Source organism: Hypanus sabinus, chromosome 11, assembly GCF_030144855.1.
Source record: "Hypanus sabinus isolate sHypSab1 chromosome 11, sHypSab1.hap1, whole genome shotgun sequence".
Taxonomy (NCBI): domain Eukaryota; kingdom Metazoa; phylum Chordata; class Chondrichthyes; order Myliobatiformes; family Dasyatidae; genus Hypanus; species Hypanus sabinus.
Window position 1 is genome coordinate 64,554,231 of NC_082716.1, and position 19,548 is coordinate 64,573,778.

The following is a 19,548-nucleotide window of genomic DNA, read 5'->3' on the forward strand; positions in this document are numbered from 1 at the left end:
TATGTGGATGCAAGCACACCCTTAGCTTAGTTGGTAACACACACACACACAGAGTCAGGGTTGCTACGAGTACAGTGAATTGCTGCCTCCTGCATTTCTTCAAGCTCAGCTTTCAGTTTCTCTCTGACAACAACTGGAACAAGTTTTGGAGGAAATACCACCAGCTGCTTAATCTCAGTGATCTTAGGATGTAATTTTAACTCAAACATTTCATTTCCTTCAAGTACATCTGCAAGTTCATGCAGCAGCTGCACTTGCTCAGTGTGGAACCTGCATTTACTGATGTCTGCATTCTCTTGGGTTTTCTCAACTATTACCACTAATAGCTAATGGGTTACAAAGGTGCTGAGTATCACTGCAGCAGATCAGACAGTAGCTCTGGATATAGAAACCCCACACTGCACACTTCTACCTCCAACCCAAGATCCACAAACTGCACCGTCCGGATAAGCTTACTGTCTCTGCCCGCTTCTGTCCCACTGAAGTCCTGTCCTCATACTTCGATTTCTTTCTATCCCCTTTAGTCCCTCCCCCTACATCTATGACACTTCTCAAGCCCTCGATCTCCTCAGTAACTTTCAACTCCCTGGCCCTGACCACCATATCTTCACCACAGACGTTCAGTCCCTATGCACTTCTATTCCCCCATCAGCAAAGCCATCAACAAAGTCTTTCTTCACAAAAGAATCAACCAATTCCTCTTCACCACCACTCTCCTCTGTCTGGCACAACTGGTTCTCACCCTCAAAAATTTTTCCTTTAGCTCCTCCCACTAAATGGAGCTTAGAAAAGTAGAGGACTCTGGGAAAGCCTAGGTAGTTCTAAGGTAAGGACATGTTCAGCACAACTTTGTGGGCCGAAGGGCCTGTATCATGCTGTAGGTTTTCTATATTTCTCTGTTTCTCCAAACTTGAGGGGTAGCCATGGGCCCAGCTCTGCCTGCCTCTTTGTTGGGTACATAAAACAGTCCATGTTCCAAGCCTTCCCTACTAATACTCCCCAACTCTTTCTCTGCTATGTTGCTGAATGCGTTGGTGCTTTCTCAACCACCTAAGATTTAATAATCTTTACCTCTAACTTCCACCCTGCCCTTAAATTCACTTGGTCCATCTCTGACACCTTCCTCCTCTCTCTTGATATCTCTGTCTCCATCCCTGGGGGCAAACTGTCATCCGACATCTTTTATAAACTTACCAGTTCCCATGGTTATCTTGATGCCACACGCTGTTAGGTTTCACTGCTAAGGTAATGGTTTCTCTGGAGCAGCAATGTTTGGGTTATGACTAGAGATAACGGGGCATGTTAGCCAATGAGCGGGATATTGTTCTTTCTTGTGTGGGGGTCGTTAATGATGGATGCTGCTTTTCTGAGGCACCACTCCTTGAAGGTGAGTGCCTCAGACTCCTTGACTACAGAGGCTAGTACCCATGATGGAGCTGACTAATTTTACAACTTTCTGCAACTTACTTCATTCATATGCCGTAAAACCACCACTCCCGCCCCAAATCAGACAGCGATGCAGCCAGACAGAATGCTGTCCACAGCACGTCTGTAGAAGTTTTTGAGTGCTTTAGGTGACAAACTGAATCGCCTCAAACTGCTAACGAGGTATAGCTGCTGTCTTGCCTTCTTTTTAGCTGTATCAATATGTTGTGAGCAGATTAAGTCCTCAGAGATATCGACACCAAGACACTTGAAATTGCTCACTCTCTCCACTTCTGATCCCTCTATGAGGACTGGTTTGTGTTCCCTCATTCTACCATTTCTCTTTCCACCCCATCTCCTGGAAGATGCTATTCCTTTTTCTCAATTCCTTCGCCTCCGCCACACCCATTCCTGGGATATTTTTTCTGTTCCAGGACATTAGAAATATTTCTTCAAAGCAAAATTTTTTTCTCTTCCTTCAAAGAATGGTGTTTCCCTCCTTCTACCACTAATTCTGCTCTCACCTGCATCTTCTGTATTTCCCGAACATCCACGCTCACCGCATCTTCCTGCCATCTGAACAGTGATGAAGTTCCTGTCGAGGAGGCCATGGACTGACATGTCATAATGGGAACAAGAAAGAGAAGTGAAATGGGTGGCCTCCGGGAGGTGCTGCCTTTACTGATGGATGGAGCGTAGCTGCTCGGTGAAGAGGTCTCCCAGTCTATATCGGGTCTCACCGATATACAGGAGGCCACGCTGGGAGAACTGCATACAGTAGCTGACCCCAGCTGACTCACAGGTGAAGTGTCACCTCACCTGGAAGGATTGTTTGGTGGCCTGAATGATAGTGAGGGAGGAGGCACTTATACTATGGCTGCCGTTGTGTGTGTTTGTGTTATTGGTCCCCATTAGGTCTTTGTTCAAAATCCGAGCATGCTTTCCATCTCTTTTTCTTTTCTATTCCTTTCTTTTTCTCTTCACCCATGACATGGCTTTCTGGGGATTATGCCTGGCACTCTCGTGGCTTTCTTGATTGCCAGACCTGAATGTCTCTGACCTGGCCCTCAGCAGATTGCAGATCTCATGGTTCTGGTTGGGGAAGACTCTGAATGATTTTGTGGGGACACACTTGTCTATGACTTTTTTTTTATAAAGTCAGTGACAACCATGGCGTATTCATTCAGACCCGCAGATGAATGGCCCAGGCAATGCCGTAGCCGTTCCTCTGCCTCCCACGACCACCTCTTTGTTGTCCTTATCACTGGAGCCTTGCCCTTTAGCCTCTGCCTGTATGCAGGTCGGAGAAGGACAGCAAATGATCAGGTTTCCGAAAATGGGGTCTGGGCATGGAACGATAGGCATTTATTATCTTAGTATAATCAGAGGTGTAATTTTTTGGGACCTCTGGTTATACGCTGCTGGTAACTGGGCAGGAATTTCTTCAAGCAAGCCTTGTTGAAATCTCTGACAGTGGTATGAAATGTGTTGGGGTGGACTATTCATATTTGGTATCTGAAGCTCTCGATTACAGTCGGCTGCCGATGATATGTATTCTGCAGTCAGGATCATTGAGGAGAGCTCTCAGTAAATAGAATGGTCGGTATTTGATGATTAGGTGTTCAAAGTCAGGGGAACACGAGTACGACAAAACTGCCACATCAGAGCACCACAGAGAGTTTATCATGAAACACTACCCGCCACCTTTTGCCTTTTCCGACTCAGCAGTTTGGTGCAACCTGTGTGCGATGAAGGCTTTGAGTCTGACCACCATCTCTGAGTAATACGCAGAACAGAACAATTCTTCATTTCCCTGGAATACAGCGCCTTTGCCTGGAGATCCTCTGTTTTGTTCTCCAGTGACCGCACATTTGCTAACAAGATGCTGGGTAGAGGGTTCTCATTCCTCTGCATTTCAGCCTGGCTTGGAGTCCACCCCTCCTGTCTCTCTTCTGGCCATGGCGATGCACCTTCATCCATTTAAAGGTGCCGTACCTGCTTGCTTCAGAGTTAAGTCCACCCTGTCCTTCAGAAGATCATGAAATCTCTAGTTCGTTAAGTTGGTTCAAAGATATGTTGCTTCATGAGAAGTTACATGCTGCAGATTGCAGTGAGAGTAATTCAAAGGAAGTACAGTATATTTAGAAGTTTTATACATAGCCTGCAGAAAATCACCGTGGTTTACTGGAACCATCTTAGATAGTCAAGTTGTAATTTCTGCCTCAGCGACCAAACAGACACAATAGCAACTTAATTTCTATTTTCTCCTCTATTACTGTAGCTGTTGCCAACTTGATAAAGAAAGGAAATTCCTTTTTCCATGACTCCATTCATCCTGCAATGACTTCCTCCAAGTCCATCTTTGTTAATAAGAGGTTTTTGTCATCTACTCCCAAACTTGAGGCCAGTCTTCTCCTTGGCCATATTTTTTAACTCTAAATACAATTCTTATTATGTTATTACCAAGCAAGAACCATGATTAATTTTGTTCTATTGTCAACTTCCACTTCACACCCTCTTGAAACTTCGGTACCTATTTCTGTTCAGTGTTAGTCACTGATGAGTAATTAGCCTTTAACTACCATGGAACAGATGGCAGCTTGGCCACTGCCGTGTATTCAAGATTCAAGAAGGTTTAATGTCATTTGCAATACACAAGTGTAAAGGAGAAGGAAATATTGTTACTTCATATCCGAGGCAACATTAAAAAACACAATAAATATAAATACATAAGATAGCTTATATAGATAGATTGATTGTATGTCCATAAAGCGATGGAGGCACAGGAGTGACTGTAAATAAGATGACTCTGACAGGAAATAATAAAGTAGTGGTGGTGGGGGATGTGGAGGGGGCGGTTTATAGGTGGTGGAGTTGATCAGCCTTACTGCATGGAGAAAGGAATTGTTTTTGAGTCTGGTGGTCCTGGTGTGGATGATAAGAGTCCTCCTCCCTAATGGCAGTGGGACAGGATGGGTGGGATCATTCATGATGTTACTGGTACCTTTCAGTATATATGTTGTTGATGGTGGATAGGCCGGTGCCAGTGATGCATTGGTCAGTTTTGACCACCCACTCTAGACCCTTCCTGTCCGCCGGAGGTGCAGTTTCCATACTGTGTAGTGATGCAACTTGTTAAGACACTCTCTACTGCACATCTATAGCAGGATGTGAGAACAGATGAGTATAGTCCAGCTCTCCTCACAACATAGAGGCGTGGGTGAGCTTTCCTGATTATGTAGGATGTGTTCTAGGATCATGAGAGTTTGTGTGAGATGGTACTCCCAAGAGTTTGAATCTGCCTGCAGTTTCCACTGCTGTGCCACCAAATTAAAGAGGGGTGCGGGTGCCACAAATTCTCCTCGAGTTGATAACATCTCATTTTGTCTTGTTATCATGGAGGAAGAGGTTATTTGCTTAGCACCAGGCCTTGAGCTCTTCCAGCTCCTCTCTGTAGTCTGTCATCGTTGTTGGTGGTGGGCCCCACCACTGTCATATCATTGGCGAACTTGACAATGTGATTACTCGGGAGTCTGGCCTGAAGTGTGGCAATTTTGCTAATGCATATATCTAAAATTAATAATGTTATTTGAAAATGAGAATGTACACCAAAAGATCGATTGTATAATCATCCGAATTGTATAATGCTTAGATCATTTTTGATGCAGTGGTTTTGGAAGCTTTCTATCCTCATTATCTCTCTCAATAACTTCCTTTGTTTCTGTTTGAGTGTGGAACATCCTGTTAAATGTTAGGAGTGTTTAAACCAAAACCCTTCAACCCAGTCTGGAAAATTCACTCTCTCCATTCTCAGACTGAATGGAACCATTTGCAACCATCTTGACCCCCCAAGCTATGTTTCTGACCCCCATTTCCTCTCTATTACAAAGACTTACTTTCACTTCCTCATTATTGGTTGATGTCCCGCAATTAGTCACAGCATTGCTGCCTGCAGTTTTACACTGGCTGCCAGGGACTGGTTTGGGCACTCATTTGAAGGTTTTCTCTGTTCTCTTCTTTTTTTTCCAAATAAAATCCTAAATGCCTTCTTTATATTCACAATTCAGTACAGAATGTGGTCATGATTTTTTTTTGTCACTGAACATCTTATAGGAAGGGCAAAATGTGAGGAATTAAATCTGAACCAGCTTCTAAATCTCAATTAAGTTTATTCACGTGTAAGTAGATTACCTTGAGTCTTGTAAATTATTGTAATCTACACAGTCCTGCGGACGTGAAGGTGTGGGTACAGTTCCCTTTTTACTTCCTTCCCTTTATTTCCCTTTTTGGATGAACTCTGTCTCTGAATTAGATTTACTGGGGGATTTTCCAATGACCTTCAATATTTGCAAAACCATTCCATCAGGTGAAGCAAAAATGCTCATGTTTTGGAAATGCCACTTTGCCAACATGGGGCTTACTACCTCCATTTCCCATTAGCATTCCCATTCTCTATAGTTGGGAGATGGCATTTGACTTTAAACATCATGGTGAGATCTAGTTGTAGTGGTAAATTTTGTTATTCTGTCGCTTCTCTACATAAGACATTTACTTGTGCCAGAGCAAACGATGGCGGTATTTGCTTATGTTGGAATGAAACAAAGATTTCTTTATCTCCAGGCTGAAGGCAAATTTTAAGAGGGCTGTCGTCAAGTGATTATGAAACTCAGTTTTTCAGCCTGACGAGTTCCACTAAGAAGAATTAATGAAACACTGTAGCGGTGTGCTACAAGCAGCGCTAAAATTACGACACGGAGTCGGTAACTGCAGTCGAAGGAAAAACTTTATTCGAAAACTTCAGCCTCACTTTTAAGCCTCTGTCAACCGGCCCCCCATGGCGAAGAGGCTCCAAAGCCCTGTGCTCGCAAACCCCCGTAGGCTATCTAATTGTGAGTCGGTTCGGATACGCTAGGAAATGAGGCGCTACATAACCCCCCCCCAGAACCGGCGATACACCCCCCAATGTCCACAGCCTGGGCCAGAACCTGCTTGGGAGGTCGGCCTCTGCGCCGAGGCGCCGGAAACTCGGCCGGTTGCGCCAGGTCCACATGGGCCGGCTTGAGGCGGTCCACCGTGAAAACCTCCTCCTTCCCCCCAACGTCCAGCACGAATGTGGACCCGTTGTTCCGGAGCACCGTAAACGGCCCCTCGTATGGCCGCTGCAGCGGTGGCCGATGCCCACCCCTTCGTACAAACACAAACTTACAGTTCCGTAGGTCTTTGGGTACGCAGGTCGGGTGCCGCCCATGCTGTGAAGTGGGTATGGGGGCCAGGTTACCGAGCTTCTCGCGAAGTCTGCCCAGGACTGCAGCGGGTTCTTCCTCTTGCCCCCTCGGGGCTGGTAGGAACTCCCCGGGGACGGCCAGGGGCGCGCCGTATACCAACTCGGCCGACGAGGCGTGCAGGTCGTCCTTGGGCGCTGTGCGGATGCCGAGAAGGACCCAGGGAAGCTCGTCCGCCCAGTTGGCTCCTCGCAGGCGGGCCATGAGGGCCGACTTCAGGTGACGGTGGAAACGCTCCACTAGCCCGTTCGACTGTGGGTGGTAGGCAGTGGTGTGGTGCAGCTGAGTCCCCAAAAGGCTGGCCATAGCTGACCACAGGCTGGAGGTGAACTGGGCGCCTCTGTCGGAGGTAATGTGGGCTGGTACACCAAAGCGGGATATCCAGGTGGCGAGCAGGGCTCGGGCGCAAGATTCGGAGGTGGTGTCGGTGAGCGGGACCGCCTCTGGCCATCTTGTGAACCGGTCCACGATAGTCAGGAGGTAACGCGCTCCGCGCGACACTGGCAGGGGGCCCACGATATCCACATGAATGTGGTCGAAACGCCGGTGGGCGGGATGGAACTGCTGCGGTGGGGCTTTGGTGTGCCGCTGAACCTTGGCCGTCTGGCAGTGCATGCACGTTCTGGCCCATTCACTGACCTGTTTGCGGAGACCGTGCCAAACGAACCTGCTGGAAACCAGCCGGACAGTTGTCCGGATGGAGGGATGCGCCAAGTTATGAATGGAGTCGAAAACACGTCGCCGCCAGGCTGCGGGGACGACCGGACGGGGCTGGCCGGTGGCGACGTCACAGAGTAGGGTCCTCTCACCTGGGCCCACGGGGAAGTCCTGGAGCTGCAAACCAGAGACTGCAGTCCTGTAACTCGGAATCTCCTCATCTACCTGCTGTGCCTCTGCCAGTGCCTCAAAGTCTACCCCTTGGGAAAGGGCATGAACGGTAGGGCGAGAGAGCGCATCCGCCACGACATTGTCCTTACCCGAGACGTGCCGGACATCTGTCGTGTATTCAGAGATGTAGGACAGGTGGCGTTGCTGGCGGGATGACCAGGGGTCGGATGCTTTCGTAAACGCAAAGGTAAGCGGTTTGTGGTCCGTGAACGCGGTGAAGGGCCGACCTTCTAGGAAGTACCTGAAATGCCGGATTGCCAGGTAGAGCGCCAACAGTTCCCGGTCAAAAGCACTGTACTTGAGCTCGGGTGGCCGCAGGTGTTTGCTGAAAAACGCCAGGGGTTGCCAGCGACCTGCAATGAGCTGCTCCAGCACCCCACCGACTGCCGTGTTTGATGCGTCCACTGTGAGGGCGGTGGGGGTGTCCATTCTGGGATGTACTAGCATTGCGGCGTCAGCCAAAGCTTCCTTCGTTTGAACGAAAGCGGCGGCGGACTCCTCGTCCCAGGTAATGTTCTTGCTCGGACCCGACATCAGGGCGAACAGGGGGCACATGATCCGGGCAGCTGAAGGGAGGAAGCGGCGGTAGAAATTGACCATACCTACGAATTCCTGAAGGCCTTTGATCGTGGTGGGTCGGGGGAAGTGGCGGACCGCATCTACCTTAGCGGGCAGAGGGGTTGCCCCGTCTTTAGTAATCCTGTGGCCCAGGAAGTCAATGGTATCAAGTCCGAACTGGCATTTGGCAGGGTTGATTGTAAGACCGTACTCACTCAGTCGGGCGCAGAGTTGACGGAGGTGGGACAGATGCTCCTGACGACTGCCGCTGGCTATGAGGATGTCATCCAAATAGATGAACGCGAAGTCCAGGTCCCGTCCCACCGCGTCCATTAACCGCTGGAACGTCTGTGCGGCATTCTTCAGGCCGAACGGCATGCGGAGGAACTCGAAGAGGCCAAACGGGGTGATGAGAGCCGTTTTGGGGACGTCGTCAGGATGCATCGGGATTTGATGGTACCCTCGGACAAGGTCGACCTTGGAGAAGATCCGGGCGCCGTGCAGGTTTGCCGCAAAGTCCTGAATGTGCGGCACAGGGTAGCGGTCCGGTGTGGTAGCCTCGTTCAGCCTGCGGTAGTCGCCGCACGGTCTCCAGCCCCCCGTCGCTTTGGGCACCATGTGCAGGGGGGAAGCCCAGGGGCTGTCGGACCGCCGGATGATCCCCAATTCCTCCATTCTCTGGAACTCCTCCTTCGCCAGTCGGAGCTTGTCCGGGGGAAGCCGCCGAGCACGGGCATGGAGGGGTGGTCCCTGTGTCGGGATGTGGTGCTGTACGCCGTGCCTGGGCATGGCTGCTGTGAACTGCGGTGCCAGAACCGATGGGAACTCCGCCAGGACCCTGGTGAAATCGTTGTCGGACAGCGTGATGGAGCCGAGGTGAGGGGCTGGCAACTGGGCCGCGCCCAGGGAGAACGTCTGAAAGGTCTCGGCGTGTACCAGTCTCTTCCTGGGCAGGTCAACCAGCAGGCTGTGAGCTCGCAAAAAATCCGCACCCAGAAGCGGTTGGGCTACGGCGGCCAGTGCGAAGTCCCACGTGAACTGGCTGGGGCTGAACAGTAGCTGCACCTGACGGGTGCCATAGGTCCTTACTGTGCTGCCATTCACGGCCCTCAGGGGGGGACCCGGTGCCCTGCTGCGGGTGTCGTAACTCGTCGGAGGTAAAACGCTGATCTCAGCCCCAGTATCGACCAAAAACCGGCGTCCCGACCTTCTATCCCACACATACAGGAGGCTATCCCGATGGCCAGCCGCCGTAGCCATCAGCGGCGGCTGGCCCTGGCGTTTCCCGGGAACTTGCAGGGCGGGCGGCAACGGCAGGCTTCTGCGCCCCACCGCTGGTGGTAGAAGCACCAGTGGTCATTGGGCCGGGGGTTAGTGGGCTCTGCGGCCGGGCCTAGACTGGTTTGCTGCCGGGAGCGTGGCTGGGAGATCTGTGCGATGGACGCCCCGCTCACCTTTTTGGCGTTCCACAGCAAGTCCGCCCGGGCTGCCACCTTCCGGGGGTCACTGAAATCCGCATCGGACAGCAGCAGGCGTATGTCCTCGGGCAGCTGCTCCAGGAATGCCTGCTCAAACATGAGGCCTGTGTGTCCCTCGGCCAGAGACAACATCTCATTCATTAAAGCCGATGGAGGTCTGTCGCCCAAGCCATCCAGGTGCAGTAAACGGGCAGCCCGCTCGCGCCGTGAGAGTCCGAAAGTCCTGAGGAGCAGGGCTTTGAATTCCGTGTACTTGCCGTCTGCCGGGGGCGACTGTACGAACTCCGCGACCTGGGCAGCTGTGTCCTGGTCGAGGGAGCCCACCACGTAGTAGTAGCGGGTGTCTTCTGAGGTGATCCGGCGAACGTGGAATTGGGCTTCGGCTTGCTGGAACCATAGGTCCGGGCGCTGTGTCCAGAAACCCGGCAGTTTCAACGAAACCGCATGAACAGAGGCGGCGTCGGTCATTTCTGGTCCAAAAATCGTTTGGGCCGTCGGGGTCACCAATTCTAGCGGTGTGCTACAAGCAGCGCTAAAATTACGACACGGAGTCGGTAACTGCAGTCGAAGGAAAAACTTTATTCGAAAACTTCAGCCTCACTTTTAAGCCTCTGTCAACCGGCCCCCCATGGCGAAGAGGCTCCAAAGCCCTGTGCTCGCAAACCCCCGTAGGCTATCTAATTGTGAGTCGGTTCGGATACGCTAGGAAATGAGGCGCTACAACACTGCCTTTAATGAAAGAAAGATAGTATTCATATTGTTTGAACAACAAACACAAAATGCTGGTGGAACACAGCAGGCCAGGCAGCATCTATAGGGAGAAGCACTGTCGACCCTTTGTCAGGACTAAATGAAAGGAACATATTTATATTGTTTGGCCTAGATACTGGATACAGATGAAAACACGTTGTTGAAATATAGCATTGTGTCTAATGTCCACCAGTTATGAAGTTGTCTTTTCCATTGTGATGCCAGTATTTTAAAAATTACGATCCTATTTAAAATGCCAAACAATGCTGTATTTACATATAGTGGTGTGGAACTGCACCACTTTTTAATGTCAAACCTCTCTCCAGCAGGTAAGCTTTCCACCCTTAAGCGGCCCGCTCCTACATCACCAAACAAATACTTGCAGCAAATGGGATGTTTCAACAGTGCATCACAGAGAGGATTCTGGCATTAGGGAGCACGAGTCAAGGTTTTCAGACAGAGGTGGTAGTCCTGCAGGATGGAACAGTAATACCCACAAAATGCTGGAGGAACTTAGCAAATCAGGCAGCATCTATGTCGGAAAACAATCATTCAACATTTTGGGCCAAGACCCTTCATCAGAATTGGAAAGGAAGGGGTTAGAACTCTTTGTGGCGGTTCGTATAGAGAATATGGTAACTTGCCTTTATGACTATCATCCAGTAGCACTCAGCTCCACTGTGATAAAGTAATATTATCACAAATAATAAGCTGCATATGTAATAGAAGTTAAAAAGTATAACACTACCGGTGTTTCATATATGGTAAGACCCTGGTGGTAGCAAGGATTTCAGTAGTGTTACAGCCAGCGGGTTAGGCGCTGTTTCCCATCCTAACAGTTCTTATCCTAACACTGCAGTGCTGCTACCTGATGGCAGGAGGGTCTCTGCAGTCCTCATGATCAAATGCCTTGCAACCTCCACGCCAGATGATAATACAGCTGGCCAGGACGCTCTTGATAATGCTTCTGTAAAAGTTGGTTAAAATGTTGGGGGGGGGGGGAATCTCCTTCTCAATCTCCACAGGAAGTGGAGATCTTGCTATGCAAAGGTGGTGAAGAATCAGGAAGGAGATTGAAAATCTGGTTGAGTGGTGACACAACAATAATCTCTCATTCAATATCAGCAAAGCTAAAGAGCTGATATTGACTACAGGATGAAGGAACTGGAGGTCCTAATCAGGGGATAAGCAGTTCTCCTCTACTTTCTTTGAAGTTTCGGAAGATTTAGCATATAAACTAAAACTTTGACAAATTTCTATAGATGTGTGTTGGGGAGTATATTGACTGGTTGCATCATAGCCTGGTATGGAACCACCAATGCCCTTGAACAGAAAAAGCCTACAAAATGAAGTGGATAAGGCCCAGTCCATCACGGGTAAAGCCCTACCTGCCATTGAGCACATCTACAAGGAGTACTGTTGTAGGAAAGCAGCATCCATCATCATCAAGGACCCCCACCACCCAGGACATGATCTCTTCTCACTGCTGCCATCAGGAAAGAGGTACAGGAGCCTCAGGACTCACATCACCAGGTTCAGGAACAGTTACTACCCTTCAATCATCAGGCTCTTGAACTAGATGAATAATTTCACTCAACTTCACTCACCCCAGCATTTAACTGTTCCAACAACCTATGGACTCACTTTCAAGGTCTCTTCATCTTGTGCTCTTGATATTTACTGCTTACTTACTTATTATTATTACTTGTTTTCCTATTTGTATTTACAGATGACAGTTTATTGTCGTTTGCATATTGGTCGTTTCTCCATCTTGTGTGTGTGTTTTTCATTGATTCTGCTGTGTTTCTTTGTAGTTACTGTGAATGCCCACAAGAAAATGAATCTCAGGTTATTATATAGTGACCTGTAATGTTCTTTGATAATAACTTTTCTTTGAACTTTGAATAAGAAGGTGGTGGTAGGGGCCAGAGCAAGGGCTGGCAGGTGATTGGTGAGGGGGAAGGTGGAGGGATATGGGGGGGGGGATGATGTGAGAAGCTGGGAGGTGAGAGATGGAAGAGGTAAAGGGATGAATAAGAAGGAATCATATTGGAATAATGGAGATGTCAGTGGTCCATGGATTAAAGGGAAGTAGATGGGGAACCAGAGGGTGTTGATGGGTAGGTTTTAAGGGTGGGAAGAGAAGAGGTGAAAGGGCCACCAGAGTGAAGAGTAGATCTGTCGTGAGACAGTCAGTCCACCAGAGCCACACCCAGAAATACCTGGGACATGGTACAGATGCTCATAGAAACTTCATCACTTGGTCAGAAATGTGAAGGTGAGACCTTGTGCTCAAACTACTTTGGTTCTTCTGAAAGTGGTTTTACTTTCTGCATTTGGTCTCCACTCAGTGACAATGGTCGGCTGCTGCATTTACAGTACTACTGCTCCACTTTGACGGAGCAAGAATTAGAGGAGGGATTTCTGCAGTGCCTCCTAATTTATGGAGTTGACGGTTCTGGTTAGATTGATAAAGGCCATCTCTTGGGAGTGGTCACATCGGGAAAATCATGAGCTACTGGTATTGGTTAATTATTGTCACATGTACCAAGATACAGTGGAAAACCTGTCTTGTGTATTGTTCACGCGGATCGAATCATTACACAGTGCTCTGAGGTAGAACAAGGCAGAGCAGTAACAATGCAGAATAAAGTGTAACAGCTGCAGAGAAAGTGTAGGGCAGGTAAACGATAAACTGCAAGATACAGCGGATTGTTGATCAGGAACAATGTTCTCTCTAATTTGTAATCATCAGTGTGCACAAAAATCTTTTGCTGTGCAGTTTGACAAGAACACGTGCGCAATAAATTTTATGTATAGAGGTATTAATTTTAACAGCTAGCAAAACACTGTCAATACAAATTTTAATCTCCTCTGGGTTTGATTGTTCTCAATCTCATTCATCTGCACTCTCACAAAACACATGCAGCGGGTAATGAAGGGTTTTCTTGCCGGAGCTTTTGCACACTGTCCATATGTGATTTGCTTGTTAAACGACACTTTAAAAAGTCAAGTTTCCAAATATAACTACACTCCTTCCTTTTTGCAAATTCTCTAGCAACTTTTGCATCGCAGCAGTACATGCAGGTAACACCAGTTTCTGTATTGTACATAAATATTTCTCATAGCTGCACCTTCCCGACCTCATGAGCTTTTGGTGTAGCAGTTTCTACTGTTTTATTAAGCCATTCTGCTTGAAATGAACTAGCAGTTCTTTTGTGCACCAGGCTCTTAGCCTCTTTGGAATTCAATATAGTGCATCAATAATTTCTTCAATAAAAACAGTATAAGCAAGCCAGTTCTAAAATCTGCAGACAAATCATCACCAACCCCACATTGGCAACACTGTCCGCATCAGAAACCGGAAAAGGAAATGTGATTGTGTACAATCATGAAATATACTTAACATGCCAATGAGGTGGAGGGTGACAACCTTTTGTGCTCAGTTTGAATTCTTTTGTGTGCTAGTAGCAAAAGATGTGTGCATGTGTACACCTCAGAGGGAACATTGGTCAGTAGTCCATCTTTTGTACAGAAGGTCTGTACAAGAGTCTGATAATAGTGGGATAGAAAATGGATTGACAACTGAACCATTCTGGGTGAAAACTGGTGTCAAACATGACACTTGCTTCATTCTTTTTTGCCACAGTGCTGCAAACAGACATGCCGAGCCCTGTTCGCAGGTGGAACATTCAGGGATATCCTCCAAACCTCCCTGAGGAAATCCAGTTCCTTCTGACCTCTGGCCCATGACTGGCCAAGGTGTAGCAGCACAGGTTGCCGAGAGCCCTGATCTCACAGCATCAGAAACACACAGATGTTCTGCACAGGTGGTGGAAGGAGCTGGGCACACGACAACCAACCATCAGCCGTCATCTGGCCCATCTGTGGGGAGTTGGCGGCCTCCACAATGCACTCACTAGCCATCCCAGGCCCATAAAACTGGGGCTGAAACAAAATGCCTTCTCCCTCCTTCCCTCAGTGACTGCAGTATGACATAGGATGCAGCCACAAAACAAAGAAACCCAAAAAAGAACCTGTTAAAAAAATACCATCAGACACCCAATGTGCACAGAAAAAAGAATCGTGCAAACAATCAAAGCAAGCAAATGGCATTCAGAAGTAAAGTTGACTGAAGAAAGTCACAGACTCGAAGCCTCAGTTCAGCGCAGAGCCAAGCAAATGTCACAGAGCAGTGAGCCGAACCACCCTGTCCCTTGCCCTCGGCCCCAACGCCCTGACCTTTCCAATCTTCCTCGGCAGTTGAACCGTCCAAACATCGGGTCGCTCCTTGCTCTCGGATCTGGGCTCTGGCGGGGGGGGGGGGGGGGGTGGGGGAGCCTGTGCCTGACCTTTACAATTCGGCCCAGCGCTTAAATTGATTGAGTCTCAGGTCTTTCCTCGCTCCCGGAGACAGGCCCAGGCTCTGCCTCACCTTGGTCCTGCTGCTTCGAATCACTTTCACGTCCAAAGGGATGTACAGACTATTATTTGTGGTGCTTGTTTACCAGGAAAAATGTTATTAATAAAGTATTTAGTTGTTCCCTTTGTTTTGTTTGTCACTCAGCTTCACCAACACCATCCTAAACAGAGTCTAATGGAGGTATTGTGAATCTATGGTTATGGGTTGCCTGAGTCAGTGGTCTTCATATATACATGGTTAGAACTTCATGTGCACTCAGATGGGTTTGCTGGGACGGTGTGGTCATGGGACACCAATATGACTGGAATGGTCCCAGGGCCGCTGCTGCAAGTTTGGTTCGAGGTATTAAGTACAACTGAGTAAGAACTGCACATTTTTAACATTGAGATGATACCACCCGCGAGTGACGAGTGTGCAGTAATCTGCGGCTGAAGTAATCACTATGTGCATGTGCGCCAGTTCCACTTTTAATACCATTTCCTGTCCATTAAGGAATATCTTAATTATATTTTTGTTTTGCTGATCCAAGCCAAATGGGAATAATGTGCTGTCGTTTAATGAATAAATTGCTTCTGAGAAAAGTTGAGTTGATCTTACAATAAATAGTCCTGCTGCTGACATGAGATGAGATGAGGATAAGTATAAACATGATTGAGGTTGAGTTGAGTTAAATGTTTCTGTCTTGTGGGTGTACAGTCGTGAGTACGCAACGGGAGTGGGTGAGAGGAACGCTACTCATTCTAATTTCCAATACCCATTCCTCTTCCTATTTTGAGCAGTCAATGAATATTGAAAGGTGAAGGCTCACAGTTTGTGAAGAAATACAGCTGAAAGCATCATATTGTTTTCATCTTAAAATCTAGTTGGATTATTTTGCCGTGACGGAAGTTTTGTGTTGTATGGATTGTTGAGAGTGTTATGTGTGTAAGAAATGTAAGTACTGTAAAATGTTTGCTTCATGTTGTATTTTAGGTTTCAAATTGATGACATTCTGAAGTTAAATGTATTAGTCAAAAGAGATATGCATTTGCAATATTCATGGGACATACATTTCACTGTCTTTGAGTTACAAACCCCATTTCCAGAAAAGTTGGGTTATTTTCCAAAATGCAATAAAAACAAAAATTTCTGATATGCTTATTCACGTGAACCCTTTTTTAACTGTCAAAAGTACAAAGAAAAGATTTTCAATAGTTTTACTGACCAACTTAGTTATATTTTGTAAATATACACAAATTTAGAATTTGATGGCTGCAACACACTCAACAAAAGTTGGGACAGAGTTAAAATAAGATTGAAAAGTAACACAGAATATTCAAGTAACACCGGTTTGGAAGACTCCACATTAAGCAGGCTAATTGGTAGCAGGTGAGGTATCATGACTGGGTATAAAAGTAGTGTCCATCAAGGCTCAGTCTTTGCAAGCAAGGATGGGTCGTGGCTCACCCCTTTGTGCCAAAATTCGTGAGAAAATTGTTAAAAAAGGAACATTTCCCAACGCAAGATTGCAGAGAATTTAGGTCTTTCAACATCTACAGTACATAATATTGTGAAAAGATTCAGAGAATTCAGAGACATCTCAGTGCGTAAAGGACAAGGTCGGAAACCGCTATTGAATGTGCGTGATCTTCGAGCCCTCAGGCGGCATTGCCTAAGAAACTGTCATGCTACTGTGTCAATTATAGCCAACCAGGCTCGGGAGTACTTCGGAAAACCATTGTCACTTAACACAGTCCGTCGCTGCATCCAGAAATACAACTTGAAACTGTATTATGAAAGGAGGAAGCCATACATCAACTCTATGCAGAAACGCCGGCGAGTTCTCTGGGCCCGAGCTCATCTCAGATGGACCGAAAGACTGGACCCGTGTGCTGTGGTCAGATGAGTCCACATTTCAGCTAGTTTTCAGAAAAAACGGGTCGAGTTCTCCATGCCAAAGATGAAAACGACCATCCTGATTGTTATTAGCAGAAGGTGCAAAAGCCAGCATCTGTGATGGTATGGGGGTGCATCAGTGCCCACAGCATGGGTGAGTTGCATGTATGTGAAGGTACCATTGACTCTGAGGCGTATATTAGGATTTTAGAGAGACATACGTTGCCATCAAGGCGACGTCTTCCCGGGACGTCCATGCTTATTTCAGCAGGACAATGCCAGACCACATTCTGCACGGGCTACAACAGCATGGCTTTGTAGACACAGAGTGTGTGTGCTTGACTGACCTGCTGCCAGTCCAGATCTATCTCCTATTGAAAATGTATGGCACATCATGAAGAGGAGAATCAGACAATGGAGACCATGGACTGTTGGGCAGCTGAACTCTTATATCAAGCAAGAATGGACAAAAATTCCAATTGCAGATCTACTACAATTAGTATCTTCAGTTCCAAAACAATTAAAAAGTGTTATTAAAAGGAAAGATGATGTAACACAATGGTAAACATGCCTCTGTCCCAACTTTTGTTGAGTGTGTTGCAGCCATCAAATTCTAAATTTGTGTATATTTACAAAATACAATTAAGTTGGTCAGTAAAACTATTGAAAATCTTTTCTTTGTACTTTTGTCAGTTAAATAAAGGTTCACGTGAATTAACATATCACAGATTTTTGTTTTTACTGCATTTTGGAAACTATCCCAACTTCTCTGGAAATGGGGTTTGTACATTGGTACCTCCTGATGTACAATATCCTAAGTAATAAATTATATTTTTTCTCTGGGCAGCCTCTATTTAATAATCTTACATTTGATTAGTCTAAGCTGCATAAGTAAATCATTTAATATTTATCTAAGCATGCTTGGAACCTTGGCTTTTCAGCTGAGCATCCAATCGAATTGTTATGACCACATTAAAAATGTCTGATTTTCTGTCATTTAGGGGAAGACTAATGAAAATATGAAATGGCATAAGTGTATATTAGCAATCTTATCTACAATTGTAAGATGTGTTTTAATATTTAGAATATATACTCATTGTGTGATTCAGCTGATAAATGTATCAGTCAAGCAAGGCCTTTTATTCCCATTGGCAATTTAAAAGAAAGGTGCATTTCTACTTCATTCGAGAAAATGTGATCAGGAAGTACAGAACATAACACATAGAAATCGACAGCACTTTACAGGCCCGTCAGCACACAATGTTGTGCCGAACAAGAAACCTACTCTAGAATTTCCCTACCGCATAGCCCTCAATTTTTCTAAGCTCCGTGTACCTATCAATGAGTCTCTTAATAGACCCTATTGTATCTGCTTCCACCACCGCCACTGGCAGTGCATTCCACACACCCATCACTCTCTGTGTAAAAACCTTACCTCTGACATTTCCCCTGTACCTACTTCCAAACACCTTAAAACTATGCCCCTTCGTGTTAGCCATTTCAGCCCTGGGAAAAAGCCTCGGGCTATCCACTCAATCAATGCCTCTCATCATCTTCTACACCTCTATCAGGTCACCTCTCATCCTCCATCTCTCCGAGGAGAAAAGGCCAAGTTCACTCAACCTATTCTCATAAGGCACACTTTCCAATCCAGGCACCATCCTTGTAAATCTCCTCTGTACTTTCCCTATAGTATCCACATCTTACCTGTAGTGAGGTGACCAGAAATGAACACAGTACTCCAAGTGATGTCTGACGAAGATCAAATATAGCTGTAATATTACCTCGGCTCTTGAACTCAATCCCATGGTTGATAAAGGCCAACACTCCATGCACCTTCTTAACAATGCTGTCAACCTGCGCAGCAACTTTGAGTGTTCTATGGACATGGACATAGTGCCAAGACTCTTAACATTAATATTATATTTTGTCTTCAAATTTGACCTCCCAAAATGAACCACTTCACACTTATCTGGTTTGAACTCCACCTGCCACTTATCAGCCTGGTTCTGCATCCTATTGATGTCACATTGTACCCTCTGACAACCCTCCAGATTATCCACGACTAACTTTTGTGTCGTCAGCAAACTTAGTAACCCACCCTTCTATTTCCTCATCCAGGTCATTTATAAAAATCACAAAGAGGAGGGGTTCCAGAACAGATCCCTACGGAACACCACTGGTCACCGACCTCCATGCAGATTACGAACCATCTGCAACCACCCTTTGCCTTCTGTGGGCAAGCCAGTTCTGTATCCACAAAGCAAAGTCTCCTTGGATCCCATGCCTCCTTACTTTCTGAATGAACCTTGCATGGGGAACCTAATCAAATGCCTTACTGAAATCTGTATACACTACATCCACTCCTCTACCTTCATCAATGTGTTTTGTTACATTCTCAAATAATTCAACCAGGCTCATAAGTCATGACTTGCCCTTGATAAAGCCATGCTGACTATCCCTAATCAGATTATGTCTCTCCAAATGCTCATGAATCCTGCCTCTCAGGATCTTCTGCAACAATTTGCCTACCACTGAAATAAGACTCTCTGAGCTATAGTTTCCTGGGTTATCCCTACTCCTTTTCTTGAACAATGGAACAACATTTGCAACCCTCCAATCCTCTGGTACTTCTCCCATCCATACTGATGATGCAAACATCATCGCCAGAGGCTCAGCAATCTCCACCCTCACTTCCCACAGTAGCCGGGTGTATATCTTATCCAGAACCGGCGACTTATCTAACTTAATTCTTTTCAATAGCTCTAGCACATCCTCTTTCTTAATATCTATATGCTCAAGCTTTTCAGTCCATTGTAAGTCATCCCCACAATTGCCAAAGTCCTTTTACCTTCAGTACTGAAGCAAA

At 46.6% G+C, this 19,548-nt stretch overlaps 1 protein-coding gene across 2 annotated transcripts in view; it reads left to right on the forward strand.

Moving 5' to 3' along the window:
- niban1a (niban apoptosis regulator 1a) overlaps window positions 1–19,548 on the forward strand; it is a 141,864-nt gene that overhangs the window by 91,627 nt on the left and 30,689 nt on the right. The window lies entirely within an intron of this gene.